Source organism: Haemaphysalis longicornis, unplaced genomic scaffold (assembly GCF_048455015.1).
Source record: "Haemaphysalis longicornis isolate Haplotype H1 unplaced genomic scaffold, Haemaphysalis longicornis Haplotype H1 scaffold_5, whole genome shotgun sequence".
In the NCBI taxonomy this organism is placed as follows: domain Eukaryota; kingdom Metazoa; phylum Arthropoda; class Arachnida; order Ixodida; family Ixodidae; genus Haemaphysalis; species Haemaphysalis longicornis.
The window spans coordinates 129,202,798-129,217,026 of NW_027526385.1; positions in this window are offsets into that span (position 1 = coordinate 129,202,798).

Here is a 14,229-nt window from a genome sequence, read left to right on the forward strand (position 1 = left end):
GGCAGCATCGTTTTTCTGCGCTCTGCACATCCATATAAACCACCACAAGTCGTAATAAACAAGTTGCTCTTTATCCAGTTATTAGCCTTTCACTGTCAGCTTCTGTCATGAGAGATCGGCGCACACGCGAAAAATCCTACGCGGCTAAAATAAACTCGCTGGCGGGTGCTGTAGAAGCCTTCAGAACAATGGAGAGAAATCTGCTCGCGGCCAGCGGAGAGCATGTAGCCATCACAGTGTCTAGCGGACACTTTCACCAGGGATTGAGTGACTGTGACCCAACACGTGTATTTTCCTCGCTGGCGCCAGCGCGGCGACGGAGAAAACGGACTCTACGCGCCCCCCAGCGGAATATTGATAACGCTTTTGTACAGTGGATGCTATGTGTTTGTGCGCCGCTCGCTATGTGTTTGTGCGTCACTTCTTTGTGGTGAAGTCGTGAAGTGACGAACAGAAGCGGCGCGCCGTCGGTAGCCACAGCAGATCTGCGTCTCTGGGACCGCGGTGCCCGCCAGTTTTAAGCTCGGCCACATCGTTACCCTCCGCACATCGGACTGACGCAATTCACGGTAAGTAAATCGTGTTGTTTAAGTTTGCCACTCTAGTGCAGCAGCGCACGATTGTTGCAACATATTTATCTGCACTTGCATCTGTGGAGAGTTATATTGCCTGTGTTGTGTTGTTTCGGAGAACGTGGTGTATATGTTGTTATGAGTTAAGTGAAATTCCTCTATATCGTCTCTTTGCCGTAAGAAACTTGTTTGGGTTTGTAAACATTCGAGTTCGGTCGATTCTGTGGCTAGCGACCCACGAATGTTCGGCACCAAACAAGCACCCCTCTTTGTCTGTGCTTTGTGTGCCCGGGTAGAAGCAATCACACCCCCCAAAATGCAGCCCTGATGTCTACGCGCGCGTGTTTGGTTAGGAGATTAGTTTGTTTTCCGTCGCTGCAGTCCTTTACACGTAGGTTAAACCCGAAAAATTACGGAAGCTACTCATGCCGCACTCAGAATATTCGCAGTAAGAAGCACCCTTTGCACCGCGTGATGGATTAGCCGGATGCGGTGATAAGGCGCAGGAGCATGTCGTTCTTAAATTGTAACCGAGTGTAGCTTGATTTCGTCTGAGTTCGTCATGCTAAGTCGAGGGCATCTCCAGAGCGACCGGAATCGTCACCCCCACACGCTCTAAAGGTCTCTGGGTGGGCTCCACAAGAGCACGAACAGTGACAGCGTTGAACACGTCAGCCCTCGCCATTTACAAGTGAAGCTGTACTTGCCGTTTAAACGTTTTTTGTTCCCGGGCCCCAAGTCGCCCATAGCTAGGCCTGAAATCTCGAAATTGTTTTGTATATTCGTAAACTTTTCTCTCTTAATGTCACCTCCTGTAGTATAATAGTGCCTCGGGTATGCATGCCGCTTTTTTTCTCTGTGTCTGACTTCTCTGCTGCGAAGTCAGCCTAATCAAAGCAGATGCTCAATATAGTGGAACCCCGGTAATACCCTTTCAGGGGACCAGGAGAAAGCGTCGTATGACCGGGGTGCGGGTAAATGCCGGCCTAGTAGATGGTCTCAGGCGACAGGTTTGGTAAGAAGTTATTTAAACTACTATATTCAGTGCGTTCTTGCGTGATTCGCGAACCTTTAGCTGAAATGCCAAGTTAAAAAAAAAGGCAACGCCTACGTTATGCCCCGCTCTCCTCCATGCCGTCCAGCTAGCCCGCCCGCGCGCTACGCGGCACCTGTGCTGTTCTGCGCTATTTATAGCCCGCCAGCCCTGCGCCCTGCGCGCGCGAGATAAGGCCCACGTGTTCGAGCAGAGAGGGGAAAGGCAAGTGTGAAACTGCCAAGGCCAAGCGAAACGAACGATAGTAGAAGGCGGAGATGAAAAAAAAAAACATCTCCGTACATGGTAGAGACAACCGTTGAACGGTCCGTGCCGCCGCTGTTGAGTCAAAGTGGTCAACACACAGCTGTTTTCGTTTCCCACAAGACCCAGCAACGTGAAACAGATAAGGTAACTTCGCACGTAAATCGTGTTGCGGCGAAAATATAGCGTGGTCTTGCTGCAGTAACTTGCTGCAGCGGCCAGCGAGAGACTCAGAATGGCGGTGCCAATGAGTACCCTTGCGGCGGACGCGCGTGAATTGAGTGACAATGCGGCTTTGAAAGACACTGATAAGCAGAGAGCAGAGATAAATGGAGAGAGCGTCGTGAAAGGAAGAAACTTGGATCTAGCGGGCTGGGAAAGCGGCTGTTCGGTCATCGACGTGGGGTTGCGTCGTATGCGTTTCGCGTTCGTCTGCCACCCGACGGGAGCTTCAAATTCACGGTCAACCTTCTACCTGAACTTCGACTTCCCGCGGTAGGCGCCGTTGGCGTAGTGCTGCAGCGTGGGGCCGTCGCAGGTTAACTCCCGCCCACGAGTACCCACCTGCTTGCTTGCGCCTGTTCAGCAAGTGGTCTGGCCCGCCAGCGGACCTTAGCCCATCAAGCAGCATCAAACGGTGGTTAAGAATAAACAATGTCGGGACGAGGCGGCGAAGCGGTGTAATTATGGAAACAAAAATTCGGTTTATTCACGCCAGGGTCCGTCGTATGAAGCGTACCGCGTGAACCCGAGCGTCATGTCATCGGAGTTTTTAATGCATTGTTTCTATGGGAAGTTTGCGGGAACCCAGTGATCCGTCGTAAGAAGCGGGTCGTCGTAAGTCCGGGGACGTATTAGCGGGGTTCCACAGTAGTACTTTTAGGGTAATTTGTCTCCGCTGCGCCGCGGTGCTCGTGCAGCCCAGAAGTGTAAGGTTTACGTGCCACCCATTTTGTTTGCGAATTGAACCATTTCTTTCTCCAGTGTGCACGAGTGTCCTCCCCGCGGCACATCATAGTGTTAAAGGAAGGCTGACTCGCCACCCGAGCCATTCTGCTCCTCAGGCTGCTGCCGAACGCTCAGCTCAACCCGAGCCGTCACCGACGGCATATCTGCTCTTCGTATACCCCATCCCGGTGAGTGAAGTATGAATGCGATCGTGACAGCGGATATTCCATTCTCACCTTTCGCATTCCTCTGGACTTTTATTGGTTCATTCTGGGACGATTGAACCCATTCCTGTCATTGTTATAGCTTGTTTAACGTTGCATTTTTCTGGGCGCCTCGCGGAGTTTAATGACTAGGCATCAAAGAGGAACTCTCTATGCCTCACCGATGGCGTCGATGTCCGAGCAAAACGAACAGAAGGAAAGCCCACTGAAAAAAATGGTTTTCCAGAAAGGCACGTTGTTGGGAATGACCTTCCCAGCGCTGCTCCTAGGTTGTGACTCGCATCTGAGCTTGCTACCACTTTTGGGAATTAGCCATCCCGACGCTGTCTCCGCTCTGGGACTACGCCCGCTCACCGCAGCCACCACTGTTGCGACTGGCCATCCGAGCGCAGCCACTGGTGTAGCGACGTTGCCTTGCTCCGTCCGCTATCGACGCGGCGTAGAGCAGAGCGATGAAGTCCTCGAGCCGACCAAAAATTGAAGCAACATTTATATACACTATGTACAAGGGTAAGCAAACGTTACATAAAGGCGACAGCACCTCTCCACTCGGTGCCGCCGGAGAATGCCGCCGAGGAATGCCGACGATACGTGATCCGGGCGAGTTTTTATACCCCCAGAATTCCGTTGTGGCCCCGAGAAGTTTTAATCACTCCAATAAGGTCTCTCGCTGGCGGAAGTTTGAAATCCGACGAATGTTAGCGAAGCGGTGAGTCAGTCGAGTCGCCTCGATGGGAGAAGAGGAGGGCGGCGCCCACGCCGTCTCCGTGACCTCGCGTCCAGGCGCGTAGCGACGTACCCGTTGCTGGTCGTTCACACGATGCAGGATTCGGCCGAGCCGGCGCGACGCAAAAGGAAAGGCGCCTCTGCGGCGGTGTGCGTTTCAGCTTGTCCACCGCGGGCGGTTTGGTCTGGTTTGGACGAGGCGTGAATCGGCCCCGCTGTCGGCGCGTCGCCCCGTGCAACGCATTTGGGCTGGGCGCTCTGGCACAACTACTTCAAGCGCCCCCCGAAAAAAGATCAAGGCCCATTTTGTCAGAGGAAAATGGTCTTAACGCGGAGCTTTCTCCAATGCAACCCGAATCGAAAACAAATTCCAAAATCCGAACTGTTTCGACCGTGTCGGAATGACGCAGTTAGATAGGCGTTTTCGAGGGACCCAGGTTCTATTCGGACCACGGCAAGCGTTTTTTCTTGAGAAGGTTCGCGTTTCACCATGATCATAATCATTGCCCTTTCTGGAAACCAATTTGTAAAGGCTTGCTGCAGGGCATTTTAGTATTACGATATACGGCGCGAGTGAATGCATAGAAAGCGTGAATTTAAAACCGCTTGCCGTGGTTGGAACCGAATCTGGATCCCCCGCGACCGTCTAGGCGATTGCGCCAATCCGACACCGTCAACGCAGTTTGTATTTTGTTGTGGATTTTGAACTGGATTTTGATTTTGATTTTTGTATGCTATATAAAACGCCTTCATTGGTAATTATTATCCTTCTACACGTTAGTTTTGATGTTCACGTTGTTAATCCAGCGTTCCACGTGGCCCCATTACTCTCATGAAAATCTAGCATTGTAATTTACAGACCAGACCCCCCCTTCCGCACTCCCCATCTAGATGATATTTTCTGAGAGAAGCTGCTTGATCCATGTTTGCAGCAAAAAATTATTATTCAAATATGCTTTCTTGTAAAACAGCACGAACTGGTTTCATTATAACCTCAATAGAAGCAGCGATCGCTTTATGTCAAAGCAAGTTTTCGAGGGAGGAGCGAGACAGGGTTGTGGGGCAAGATAACTAGTTCTGCATTTTAATCGTACATTTTTGAGCCCTGTTCGCTTAAAATATTCGTCGCTTCAAAAGCCCATTTTCACTTATTTCATCAGGATCCTAATCCTTGCATGCATTTGCACTCTCCTTCTCGTAGTACACTGTTGCTCTATGGCACGCTTTTTCAGTGAGGTAGTAGACCTTGTTGCAGCCAACCATAACAACTAGAAAAGAGACGAAGGTGTGGAGAGAGAGAGAGAGAACAATCTTTAATGAGTCTGGCGATGTGAGCCGAGCTAAACCACCTGGCTTGCTACGCCAGATGAATGCTGTGACAATGATGAATATAATGATGAAGAGGAACACATGATTTGAACTATTTACAAAGTCTGATCAAGGCTTGTGGCTTTTAGATAGGCCAGTAAAGCTTTTGTGGCACGGAAGGCACATTCGGAAGAATTCCAGGGACCTAATACGTCTCTCAGGTATTATTATTATTATTATTTTATTTGTCAGATCATACAATACAAAGGATCATCAGACTGCTTGGACCCATAGCCAATGGCTAGTCCTGGGTCCAAAAAGAAAATCTATGCAGTGATGCAGGCTTTCTACTACAGAAAAAAAAAGAAACTAGCACTCCAGAACACAGGCTGTTGTACAGTACTAGTGGAAGCATTTTTTTAACACGCGAACTTCGTGCCCAACAACAATAAAATTTATAATCGCGATAGTGTCAAAAGGTGCACCAATGCAGGCAAATCTCTAAAGTGTACGTAATAACATAAAAAAACAACTAAGAAACATTTAAGTAGACAACAATACCAGTACCGGTATTGGCCGGCCCGGTACGGGGAGCGGCCGGCCCAGAGTCACTGCAAGGCACACTCTTTGCGTACTAAAAATCGCGCACAGTCACAAATGAGGTGTTACAGATCTTCACGGACACCACACTGTGGGCACAGAGGCGAGGTGGACTGATTGATTTTGTAGCAGTAGTATCGCGTGTAGGCTGCGTCCAACCGCATGCGGTGGAGTACTGCTTCATCATGCTTCGATATTCTAGGTGGCATGCTAAAGTTACAGTGCGGGTCGATAGAGTGGAGGGGCGCGTAATGATGGGATGCGTCTGTCGAAATCGAACGCTGCATGCTCCATGCCACACTGGATGCAAGTGCTGAAGCATCTTTCCGAGAAAATGGTACCGGTACTTGTGGTCCACGTTTGTTATGCGCTATGAATGCAGCAGCGTCCGCCTTCACATTTCCAGTTATTACGCAATGTGCAGGAACCACTGGAGTGTTATTTGATGACGCGCCTGCCAGAGATTGAAGATGCAAAGCATGTACATCAATCGCAAGCTGATCTTTGGGGAAAGACGCCAAACATTGCAGTGCAGCCCGAGAGTCCGTGAAGATGGCCCACACGCGTGTAGGCTGCTCGATGATATAAGCCAAGGCTAGCTGCAGAGCTGCGAGTTCGGTAGCCCTAGATAAGGTTTTGTGGCTTAGAATGGCACTGAGGGTGGTGCGAGATGAAGGTATCCACACCGCGACAGTGGATGATGTGAATGACACCGATCTATCAGTGTACAGATGTCTGTGTACTCCGTATGTGTAGTGGATATATGCAAGGGCAAAAAACCGCAGAGCGGCAGGCGGAATAGGCTCCTTGCTTGAAATTCCGCGCACTGTGGTCACTATTTTTATCGTTGGGAACATCCAGGGCGGATGCAGCGGAACAGCTGGCGGCTGGTAATGATGAGGCAGGAAGTCACGCACTTCAGGGACCGAACTTGGCGCTAAATGGTGATCACATTGCCTTGCCACAATCCGCAGTCGCACGCGAAAAAGCTCCTGCGCGCCGAGAGCCAAGGGTGACAGGCGTCGGCACTCCGTCAGTGTTCCCACAGTCGAGGTAGTTCTCGGGACACCAATGCAGGTCCTCAATATCTGTGCTTGCATGGACTCTAGAGCCTTTATCATTCCTTTAGAGAGAGGGGCCAATGCAGGGATGCTGTAACGTATCAAACCGACGCAGAGCGTTTCGTATAGCCGAAGGAGAGAGTTAACAGAGCAACCGCCGGAGTTACTGGAAAGCATACGGAATATGCGGGCGATTGATGAGAGCTTCTCATTGAGATGGCGGACGTGAGGTGACCAGGTGAGCGACCTGTCGAATGTCACCCCCAGAAACTTATGGCTGGAAACGTATGGGATGCAGACGCTACGAAAGTACCCGCTGGAATATTTTTTTGTGAGGCAGAGAAAGAACAGCCAGAACACTTGTTTATACTTCCTGAGGCCCTGTAGTGGGAACCCATTGTTCATGTCTTGTACCTATTTTAGAGCCCGGAAAACAATTTTTTTTTGTGCTCGCGGTCATAATATTTTAGGCTTAGGCACATGAGTTTTGCAAAGGTAGTCGTACAGTGACTAACAATTTCTCTATTTCTCTTGTGTGCAGCCGGCGCTGCTGTTTCTGAAGATGGGTCGCTTCAGCCAACATCCAGTACGCAAGCATTTCAAGTTTGATGTCGAGAAAGGACAGTCTGTATGTCAGATTGAAGGCTGTCTGACTAGGTTGTCGGGACAGCATGCTGCTAACCTTGAACGTCACGTACAGAGGAATCACCACGTCGAATACCAAGCACTAGTCCTGGAGAAGCCGTCGTGCAGCAAATCTTCGCAAGGGTCAGGAAGTGAGCAGGTTCTCCGACTACGGACAGGGAAACAAATGAAGCAGACAAAACTCCCACACAAACTGCAGGGGAGCGCTGGTGTGAGCGTCAACATAACCGGAGAAGCCGTCATGAGCGCGTGCGTCGAATTGGTCACTACAAATGGTCGACCGTTTCGCATAATTGATGACTCTGGGTTCCGAAAAATTATCGATCCTATATTACAAGGCCTTGAGAAAAGAATGAGTGTGAGCGCCGAGAGTGTCCGATTACGAGTGGCTGAAGAAGCAAAGAAAGCCAGAAAACTGATTTCACAGTCACTCCAAAATCGTCTTGTTTCACTAAAAATGGACATTGCTACACGTCTTGATCGAGCAATCCTTGGCATTAATGTACAGTTTATAGAAGATGGCAGGATTCGCTTGCAGACACTGGCCATGAAGGAGCTTTTTGAGCGGCACACCGCAGAAAACCTGAAGCGTGAAGTTCTTGATGTGCTCTGTGAATATGGAGTAGCCCTGGAACAAGTGTACAGTGTAACGACGGACAATGGAGCGAATATGATTAGAGCGGTTGCTCTCCTAGCAGAGTCAGCATCTGAAGAGGAAGATGTGCTGTGCATGCCACAGTCCGAGGATGAAGAAAGCGAAACGTCAGATGTGAATTTAAGCGACTTGCCTTGCCTACATGAGTTGGAAGGAGACTTCACGTTTTCGGATGATGGACCGCTCCTTCAAGGAATGCGATGCCCCGTTCACACGCTGCAACTTGCAGTGCACGATGCGCTGAAATGTTCAGCAGCAAAGAACCTTGTTAGCCGAGCACGCGACATAGTGAAAAAAATGCGAGCACCGGCGGTGATGTGTGTCCTTCGAAAGCTAAAATTGAAGAAACCAATTTTGGACTGTGTGACACGCTGGATGTCGACTAGCACCATGCTCAAACGACTGATGGAACTCCGAGAATTCTGTGACGACTTCTTTAGCCATGAAGGGGAGGTCTCTCTCACAGAAGAAGACTGGCGGGACATCGAAAACACGGTGGCTGCACTAGCTCCTGCTGAGAGAGCCACTGTTGAACTGCAAAGGGAACAGCTCACTATAGGTGATTTTTACGGAACCTGGCTGAAATGTCGCCTAGAGATCTCCAAAATGGACAGCTCGATAGCCAGCAACATGGCCATTGCCATGAAAAGGCGTGAGAAGTTGTTGCTAGGCTGCGACCTTTTCTGTGCGGCTATTTATATGGATCCTCGCTACCACATCACCTTGAGTAGCGAGGAAAGAGGCCGCGGAAAACAGCAGCTGTTGACCACGTGGAGGCGCCTTTGTGGGATCGTCGGAGGTGACCAAGTACAATTACTAGCTGTAGCAGAATCTCCCTCAAGGAATCTGCGAGTTGAAGATGAACTTGAGGAATTCCTTTTGGAAAAAGAAGAGGGCCGCCTTCAATCTGCTAGTGACAGTTCATTTAAAGTTGAAGAAGTACGCGGCCTACTTGATGCCTTCGAGAAAGTGCCTAGAATAAGCAAGGATTCGAATGTGCTGGAATATTGGGAGAAAGAAAAGCCACGACGCCCAGAATTGTATTCTCTTGCCATGGTAGCACTTGCAGTGCCGGCCACACAGGTTAGCGTCGAGAGGGCATTTTCAGGGCTTAAGTACATCCTGTCGAGTCACCGAACAAGATTGAATCCAGCAACCCTTGACGATGTCCTCTTCCTTCGTTCCTTTTATTCTGCCAAATAAGAATTTTCAGCACTGGCTGAGCACATAATAAAATGTTTTCAAGCGGCAGAGGTGTCACATTATGCTTATTAACAATCCTAAAAGCCAACACTGCACTCTAACGTAAGACTGGTTGCGAAATAAGATGCAGTGGAACTTGGAAGATTGTTAAAGCTTGAAAAGATCAGCCCAGAATAAAATTTAGAAAGGTAATATCCGCGAAATAATTGGGCCATACATACGATAAAATCGTTCAGAAACTTTTTACTGCAAGAAACGTCACTAAAATACGCGAAGGATGTGCAATGCTCGCGCTCGAAGTAGGAAAAATGCACACAACTGGTAAACGTAAAGCGCCCATGAGCATGCAAATAAATTTTGCGAAGCCTTTTTTTGACCAAACGAGGTAGTTTATTCTTCTTGAAAAAGTTTCAAAATAAGTGATTATGGATGCAATGCCGTATGAGCGTCAATACCCAATTGCGCAATTTGCTTCTATATCCTGCAAGTTTCTAGCTGCTTTATTTTTCAGCAAAAGTAAAATGTTACCAGCTCTTCACAAATACTTCCAAGTTTTCTCTTATGATGCTCTACCTTGGGTGTGAAGATAATTTTCCCACTTTCCCAATATCACCGCCAAGTGTTATTCGTAGTCAAGTTCCACGACCCATCAGTTTGCGTTAAATTCTTCGTGTATACCCTTATTTGTCGTTGCATTTCGAATAAGTTGAGTTAGAAAGCATATTATGAGGCAAAATATCAGGGCTTATTTTTCATAGTTTCTATTACGCGGTGTCTAGTCCTGTGTGCGGTCTTGAATGGTTTCCAGACAGTTTATCGAACGCTGTTTTATCGAATTCCATTTTATCGAACCACCTTCGCCCGTTTTATCGAAACTATGGTCTTCTTTCTGCTTTCACAGCAATTTTCAGTGTCTGTTTCTTTTAAATGGCCCTTGCACTAACCTAACCTGCAGCTGGTTTCATTCGCCAGTGTCTCCACCGTGCATTATGTGCAGTAACCTGCATATATATGTTGATGCGCCCTTCCCTCCATTTCGTTGTTTTCGGGTACGTTTATTTAATGACTGTTTTATTTTTGCGTGTTCATTGATAGCTCTCAAGCAAGTATATTCAAATTTTTGTATCGCAGTATTTGCCACTGTATTACGGACCCTAACCCCGTGCAGAATATTCCTTAGTTAGGTTCAGGGTATAAGGTTGGTATTGCAAAACATAAACCTTGCACCGACACTCATCATCACGTGATCTGGCTGTTAGAGTCTCTGGTTTCACTCTTTGCAGCGCCACGTCTGTGATTTTAAGTGACGTCGCATGCGTAATTGTTCTAAGTGTAGCTTGCAGCTTCGTGGTCCAACTACCTCCACGGCGTGCATTGGAGCCAATTTCTTTTTTATCTGCAGTTTTAGTTAAGTCGGTCACAAGAGTAGGACACGGCTTGGTAAATTATTAGGAATAAACGCCGTGACGATAAAGAAAGGCGGAAATCGGAGGCTTTTACTAGCTGTCCGGTTTGAAGTTTTGACATTGGACGCGCAAGCGCCGATTTTATTTATTTATTTATTTATTTATTTATTTATTTATTTATTTATTTATTTATTTATTTATTTATTTATTTATTGAAGCAAGACCTTAGCTGTGAGGCGCGCCATTCTTGAGGGCTCCGGATTAATTTTGACCACCTGGGGATCCTTGACGTGCGCCAAAATCTCGACTCACGGGGTCTTCGCTGTTCGCCTTCATCTGAAAAGCGACCACCGCGGCCGGGACCGAACCCGACTTCGGGCTCAGCAGCACAGCCTGGAGCCACTAACAGCGCCTTAGCCCTTGCGCCACCGCGGTGGTGTTGCATAGGCACCAAGTGCGTTCCATACATAACGAGACGCAGCAAAATAATTGTGTGCCGATACAAAAGCGCAATATGCAAAACTAAGAAGCATATCAGGGCATTATAGCCTATATGCTACAATGACGTGGTATGCTGCGGATCAGATGGGGAACGGAGAGGGAGATTCGTTATAGCTGTTCCACCTGCACACTGAACCAAGCAATAATTGACGGAGAGAAATTTTGCGCATTCCAAAAATATTAAAAGCCTGCAGGAAATAAAACGCGTCTACGATAAATACAACGAATTTTGGTGAATAATAAGGACCCGCTGTGGAGACATTAAAAAACTAAATAAATATACTGCGAACTTTCTAAAATAAAAAGGGTGAGAGATTTTTTTTTCCATAAAACGTCCGTCGATAAAACTTCGCTCGATAAAACGGCATTCGATACAACAGCGTTTGATAAACAGCGTTCGATAAAACGGCTTCGATGAAACGGCGTTCGATAAAACGACGTTCGAACTAGCCGGAACCCTCACGCTTTTATGATAAACTTCCCTGACCCCGTCTTCAATATATCGCAAATTTGAATGCATCCCTGCCCGCGGCGAATGCCTTCAGCGACATCATCAACAATAAAATCCATGTCCTCCACTTATTCTGGTTGTATAAGCCGTTATATACGAACAGCAGTGGGACACAAGCACACGCTGTCCTCTACGTCACTGGCCGTTCCTGTGCAGTGCCACTGGGACCTTTGTTCGTTGCATTAAGGGCGCATGGAAATTGAATAAAACTTTGGGCCCTTCTGAATTTCCCGTTTGACTTATATGCGACAGCATTTCCGTGTCAGCTTGAATCTGTTCAATTTTAAAATTCAAGGGTGTATGAATGAAGTCGATTAATGTGGAGTAGCGGGTAGACTGGGGTGGGTTAGTGAGATGAGCGGGTGATTTAATATGATTTAACGAGATTGGCGTGCTCATTCATTTTTATTGGGATAATTAGAGGGCCGATTCAGGTGGCTTAGGCTCCTGTACCAAAGTCGATATTTTCGGTGTCCATGGCATTTGCAAATATTATGGTGCTCTCCCACTTGACCAATAGAAAAATTTGGTTTCGGCCGAGGAAGCCGGAAACTTTTCAGGAGACTACAACCTAAATGCTATTAATTGTCTTACCTTGTGTACATATTGCGCGTTTATGTTGTTTCTAGCGTAAGATTGACAATGTCGCACTTAATTTACAAATAATTGCCCAACGCACATTTTGCCTTCATCCAAGGGTTTTCCGTACATAAAAGGTAAGACTGAAGAAAGCAACTAAACAGAAAGAGAAATAAGTGAGGGGCGATCTGCTGGTTTGATGGGACCGAAATCAGATAGCATTGTTGTGCTTCTGATCGGCAGCCTGGAGTACGAGCGACCACATTCGCTGCTTGTGATTTCACTAAGCTACTATATATACATGAACCCCAATCGCTGTTTCCTGTCACTGAAGTGTCATTGCAAGTTGCTATCGCCGGTGTTTCCCTATATGCAATGAGTCATAGCCGATCCTGCATGCTAGCCCGTCTGTTAACAGATGAAAGGTGTGGAGAATGAAATCCCTCTAAACGCGACCTGCCATTCTTGGCAAGTGGAAGTACACGCCTACACCAGAAAGTTTTAACTTGTCGCACCGCTAACGCTCTAGGGTCGAAGCTGTCACGCCTTTAAACACAGATACCTTAAAGACGTAGCAGACCAATTTTTTTCAACGCGAAAGCATTCCTGTCCTCATTAAACAAAACAGGGTGCGCTTGCGCGCGCGCGTGTGTGTGTGTGTGTGTGTGTGTGCGTGTGTGTGTGTGTGTGTGTTTGTGTGTGTGTGTGTTTGTGTGTGTGTGTTTGTGTGTGTATGTGTGTGTGTGTGCGTGTGTGTGTGTGTGTGTGTCCGCGCGTGTGTGCGTGAGTGTGTGCGTGTACGCGCGCGCGCGTTTGCTGTTTAAGCCAGGGAGGATGCCGGCTTTCCAGAATATTAAGGTGAGGATGCATGAATTGGAGAAAGCCGGCCAGAAGCGAGGGTGGGGAAGGGGCTACGGCGGTACAGGGACGGCGAGAATGCATGATTTGGAGACGTGGTGCGGCCCGTCGCATGTCGGCGAGGGGAGTGGGGCACCGTGGCGGCTACGCAGAGGAAGAGAAATGTACTTTCATTGTAAGAGGCCCATTGTTGTTTTCGTGAAGAAAACAACTGCGGGCTATTAAGCTGTGGATTTATGAGCCAAGAACAAAACCAAACTTAGTTATATTAGTAACAAAAATAAATTATTGAAAATACACTTGCGTTCATTAGAGCAAATGCTTCCAAATTCACTCAAGTAAGCAGCCGTGAGTGTCCCTGCGACTTTCCTGCATTGTCTTGCTGGCAAACAAAAGCGCTCAAAAAACAGGGACGAAGGAAGACGTATGCTGCGCGGCGCTTAGTTTTAGAGCACGTAAGCATACTTGAGCGCTACGAGGATATTTTTTCTATTAGACTGGGATTCTTATTTAAACTTTGGCGATGTTGCCTGTGTCTCCCCGGGTCTATGCGTACTCCTAGCTAGGTATGGGCATGGTGGTTGCGACGTAGCACTGTAACCGCCGTGCTGTCTACGACTTCCTTCGTCCCTGTTTTTTGAGCGCTTTTGTTTTCCACCAAGATGAACACATACCAACTAGCCCAACTTTCCGTTTTCCTGCATTGTACTGTTAAGTTGGGCAAGTCACAGCATTTGCAAAAAGTAGGATGCACTGTGAATTTGCTTTTATACTGACGGAGAAGAGCAACGAAAATGCAGCACAAACATAAAAATATTCATGTTATTTTTTGCTCCGAACCCGTTTGAACCCGTTTGAACCGGTTCGAACCGGTTCGAACCGGAACGAAATAGTGGTCAGGAACCGAACCCGAACCGCACCTGAAAGAGTTGAACCCGAACCCGAACCGAACCCGAAAAAATTCCGGTTCGACACCCTGATTTTTAAGAACTATATTTCGTGAATGCAGACTCTGAGCACATTTTAGCCCAGCTACAGGTCCCATCTGAACATGCAAAATATTTTTCTGTGCCTATCCTAACCGCTTGGTTCATTGAAGTTTCAAAATATAGACGGATGAAGCGATGTCCACAAA